We start from the raw sequence: 5876 nt of genomic DNA, 5'->3' as shown, positions 1-5876 counted from the left end.
CACACACACACACACACAGATGACACTACACTGACTTCAGTTATTTTCCTAAACCTGTCCTTAATCTAACCTTTAACAAGTCTTAATATTTTATACTATAGGAACTTTTTTTTCTTCGAAAGAGGAAGTAATTCCAGGCACGTGAAACTGTAACGAGGGCAATACAATTACATAACACCCAAATGCACAGCTGAACCTGCTTTGTGAGTATTTACTGAAAATATAAATAGCGTACACACAGGAAGTGAAATTTCTCTCAGTGGGTACACTGACGTCATGGAGGTCTTGAGTTTCGAGTAGGTTGTTTTCCACATCTGATTTCTACGTGCCTTATATGTTCATGTTATATGCTTTACAAAAACTATCAAAAAGTAATCACCAAGTTGCACTGGGTTCCTTGACTGCTATATATGTATATACAGTGGGGCAAAAAAGTATTTAGTCAGCCACCGATTGTGCAAGTTCCCCCACTTAAAATGATGACAGAAGTCAGTAATTTGCACCAGAGGTACACTTCAACTGTGAGAGACAGAATGTGAAAAAAAAATCCATGAATTCACATGGTAGGATTTGTAAAGAATTTATTCGTAAATCAGGGTGGAAAATAAGTATTTGGTCACCTCAAACAAGGAAAATCCCTGGCTCTCACAGACCTGTAACGTCTTCTGTAAGAAGCTTTTCTGTCCCCCACTCGTTACCTGTATGAATGGCACCTGTTTGACCTCATCATCTGTATAAAAGACACCTGTCCACAGCCTCAACCAGTCAGACTCCAAACTCCGCCATGGCCAAGACCAAAGAGCTTTCGAAGGACACCAGGAAAAGAATTGTAGACCTGCACCAGACTGGGAAGAGTGAATCTACAATAGGCAAGCAGCTTGGTGTGAAAAAATCAACTGTGGGAGCAATCATCAGAAAATGGAAGACATACAAGACCACTGATAATCTCCCTCGATCTGGGGCTCCACGCAAGATCTCATCCCGTGGGGTCAAAATGATCATGAGAACGGTGAGCAAAGATCCCAGAACCACACGGGGGGACCTGGTGAATGACCTGCAGAGAGCTGGGACCAAAGTAACAAAGGTCACCATCAGTAACACACTACAACGGCAGGGAATCAAATCCCGCAGTGCCAGACGTGTTCCGCTGCTGAAGCCAATGCATGTCCAGGCCCGTCTGAAGTTTGCCAGAGAGCACATGGATGATACAGCAGAGGATTGGGAGAATGTCATGTGGTCAGATGAAACCAAAGTAGAACTTTTTGGTATAAACTCAACTCGTCGTGTTTGGAGGAAGAAGAATACTGAGTTGCATCCCAAGAACACCATACCTACTGTGAAGCATGGGGGTGGAAACATCATGCTATGGGGCTGTTTTTCTGCCAAGGGGACAGGACGACTGATCCGTGTTAAGGACAGAATGAATGGGGCCAAGTATCGTGAGATTTTGAGCCAAAACCTCCTTCCATCAGTGAGAACTTTGAAGATGAAACGAGGCTGGGTCTTCCAACATGACAATGATCCAAAACACACCGCCCGGGCAACAAAGGAGTGGCTCCGTAAGAAGCATTTGAAAGTCCTGGAGTGGCCTAGCCAGTCTCCAGACCTCAACCCCATAGAAAATCTGTGGCGGGAGTTGAAAGTCCGTGTTGCTCGGCGACAGCCCCAAAACATCACTGCTCTTGAGAAGATCTGCATGGAGGAATGGGCCAAAATACCAGCTACTGTGTGTGCAAACCTGGTAAAGACCTATAGTAAACGTTTGACCTCTGTTATTGCCAACAAAGGTTATGTTACAAAGTATTGAGTTGTATTTTTGTTATTGACCAAATACTTATTTTCCACCCTGATTTACGAATAAATTCTTTACAAATCCTACCATGTGAATTCATGGATTTTTTTTTTCACATTCTGTCTCTCACAGTTGAAGTGTACCTCTGGTGCAAATTACTGACCTCTGTCATCATTTTAAGTGGGGGAACTTGCACAATCGGTGGCTGACTAAATACTTTTTTGCCCCACTGTATATATTCAAGACGTTTATTGTCATATACAGCACAAAAACACAAATGGTTACACTGAGCAATGAAATTCTTACTTTGTGAGTTCCCATCACACAACTAAATAAACAAACAAACAAACAAATAAATAAAGAATAAACGTAACTCTGACCATACAAAATAATAAAGTAAAGCGAGTATTATGTACACAAGGGTAGGGTGTAGTTAAAATGTGCAAGTAGTTATGAAACACTGTCACAATGTAAGATATTCAGAATGTGCAAATATTAAATTGCTTATATCGTATGAAGTTGTATCATATTGTATATAAATATTCAAAATTGTAACTTAGAGGTTGAAATGGAAATGGGTTTTGGTCTTTTCTGTTGATATTTAGAAAATTACTAAATATTGCCAAGCTTGTATTTTACGATTTTAAATATGCCAAGTTGTGCAGTAAAAAGTAAGGAGCTGCGTGCCAGAGCCTGATAAGCAACTGTGTCACATGTTCCATCAGCGCATATGAGGGAATAAAAATATTTTGTCAGGCACCCACTGTAATTAGTACACCCTTTTAATATCATTTAAGCATAGTTCAATACACATGCCAGTATAATTTTCTGTAACCTGATCAAACATCTTTAGGGGCACAGTTTGATTTTAGCTCAAAAATGGTTGACACTTCCTTTCAAACCCGTCTTTTTTTAATATAAATAAAAGTCGTGTATATCTGGTATGTTTCCTATAGCTGTTATAAAGCACTAATACATTTAAGTGTTACAGACACTGAACTGCTGGGTTAGACTGCAACAAGAAAGCGACCAAGTGTAAACAACTGTGCCAAGGGGATTGCACAGGGACAAGGTTTTAAAGCTTTTGTTCGGCATTTTCAATCAACTTTTTAGTCTCAGGGGCCACATTGTAATAACGCTGCTTCCCGTTATTGTGCCCGTACGTGATCATGTCATTCCTTCTGTGTGACTTAATTTGTCCTCCCGCAGGAATCTTTTCGGTGATTGTTCCTGCATGTTTCAGACCCTGCTTCTCATACTCCTCTCATGTTTATATTGAACCCACACTGAGGATGAGAGCAGGATCTGTGGCCATCGCCATGGCAACAGCGACCGCATGTTGTCCCTTTAAAAACATTAAAATAAAAACACACACACACACACAATTTCTGTCCAGTTTTCAAAACATTATAATTACAGCAGCACATAAATTTCAAGCCTCTTGATGTTCGGCTGTGGTGTTTTTTTGTGAGACACCACAGCTGAACTCTTTTTTGTGAACTATTTAACCAGTCAAGTCAGGGCAAACTCCACTCTGTCAAGTCTTCACAGTATCATGTCTTTTAAAAACCCTGAGAAATTAGACAGATTGAAGAAAGTACACTCCCATATCCCCACACACCTCAGAGCTCCTTTTGAGGATTAAGCATTGCATGTTCTGGCATAACCTACCAGTATGTCAGCTGTAAACTAACACAAACAAAGCTTCATCTTGGGTTGGAGGTCAGTAACACTACTTTCTAAACATTGTACAGTCCTCTTGGAGCTCAGAGAGGACAGCATAGCAACATTACAGTCTTCTTATTGGCCCCATTAGACTCTAAGATCACATGAATAGAAGTGAAACTTGAGCTGGCTTTATTCTCTTTCTCCACCCACATCAACCCAGTCATCACACAGACTGATCACCAGTTTGGCAGTTCTTCAACATGACCTGGCATGCCTCCCAACACTGAATCAACCAAAAAGAGTTTTGGTTTACACATGCCAGACTACAATTTGAAGCGTTTGCCTCCAAAATAAAACAGCATTGAAGATTTTTACACCACAGAGAGACCGCCCCCCCCGCCCAACTTGTCACATACTGATGCTCAGCCAGGGCTCCTTTCTGCTCCACAATACCATTTTGCTGGCTTTTGATGAATAGGAATGAACAAAAGTCCACATTAATAGGTGTGCATACGCCCAACACCTGAAGCATTAAGATGTAAACTTGAGTCCTATCTGAGGCATCTATTTTAAAAATGTTTCTTTCGTATTTGACTTCTCTTTTTCGGTTTGTGTTTCATTAGGTTTAAACCACAAAATGACTTCAAAGCAAACTTCCACCACCTGCAAGTAGCTTCTTTACCATTATCTGTGTCAGATTGTTCAGACATCGATTTAATCTATCTAAATACTACTGTGGACTTTTTAGTAGAGAAAATTTTCTCATGGTAATATTGTGTAAATGGGGCACTTTTAATTAACTGTAGTGCACATCATCATAGCAAAAGATGATGTAAAACAAACAATTTGGATCACATTCATTTTCACAAGAATGTTTGATTTTGGCTACAGAGGACATACGTTTTTTCATCCAGCCATCCCTTCATTTTCCTTTCCTTATCCAGATCCAGGTCACAGTCTAGGCAAAATCACCAAGACCACCCTAGGGTCACCTCTGGTGAAGGGTCACCACTCTTCCTGGAGGATACCAAGATGTTCTCAAGCCAGCTAGGTCTACCCTGGGGCTTTCTGCTAGTGGAAATGGATGGGGCACTTCCCATACAAGGTGCAAAGAAGGAATGCTGGCCACATTTTTGAACAAACTCAACTGACTCCTTTCAATGTGGAGGAGAAGCGGATTTAATCCATACCACGTATGGCAGAGCCAAGACACCCTTTGGAGGAAATGCCTTTTTGCTGCTTGTATCGAAAATCTCCTTCTCTCAGTCACTACTAACAGAACTCCTCCACTCAGTAACTTGTTTCCAACCTGGAGTGAGAACTCCACCCTTTTCTGCCTGAGAACCATGGCCTCGGACTTGTGCTAAAGCTCCCCCAAGTCACTTTCTTAGGAACTTAATTCTGTTGTTGGGAAATGTTGAAAAAAAAAAATATAGAAAATCTCCAGACCTATTTTTAAAATGCTGGCGTGTGAGGAGTGATGCCATGATTGCAATAGTCACAGACTTACGGTAGGAATACTCGCTTGTGCAACCAATTGATTGGTTGTTATTGACAGGAGGAAAGCCTTAACGAGCTGGGGCAGGTATTCTCCTCGCTACATTACCTTAGTGTATTTACACAGCAAGAGCAGCTGCAAGTCTAGAATAGCTTTTAAAGTTTTAATACTAAATCAGATATATTTTTCCTCATGTACTGTTCAAGCTGACATCTGTGCTTTCTTTTCTTTACCTGTCTCATCTGGCTTGCGTCATTAGGAGGTAGTGCTGTAATCACTAGCATATGGTTTTCTGGTGGTTATTGTTTTTGACATGCACTGTTGGGCTTTGTCAACCTTGAAGAGGTCAAATGTGTGTGCAATTGGTTACTGTTACATGTACCTTTTTGTACATCTCACTTCATTATTATGATGAATGACTTTTTTTTATGCAGAAAGAACAGAAAGAGTCCTGCATAGACAGCTAGTGTGCAGCTCTTGCCGATCACGTGGACAAAACTGACCCTGAGCACAGCAGAACAGACACTGCATGGAAAATCTAACAAACTATTGAGTCACAGTCTAAGCCAGCTGCAACAGCCATATTTGGGTGAGAGCTGTACAATTCGGGTGTAACTGGTCTACATTTATTGCCACACTCATTGAAACGCTTGTGTCATGAATAGCAGCTCAGAGTGGAATGACAGCTTTCTCGGGCCAAGACTGGATTTGATCCCCAGCTGTTTGAGGTTGTTTAAATTATGAGTCATGTTGAGGGCTTTTAAGTAGCATCGTCACTGACTCTCGCTCATACATGTACCCTCTTGCTTTCTCTCTCTCTCTGCCTTTCACTCGTTGTGTTGTGTTGTGTTTGACAGTGGGTGGATACACTTTGACAGCACTTCCCTCAGGCTGAGACACAGTATGCTGACAGAAGCA

Source organism: Neolamprologus multifasciatus, chromosome 17, assembly GCF_963576455.1.
Source record: "Neolamprologus multifasciatus chromosome 17, fNeoMul1.2, whole genome shotgun sequence".
In the NCBI taxonomy this organism is placed as follows: Eukaryota; Metazoa; Chordata; class Actinopteri; order Cichliformes; family Cichlidae; genus Neolamprologus; species Neolamprologus multifasciatus.
Note: the sequence above shows the minus strand (reverse complement) of the source record.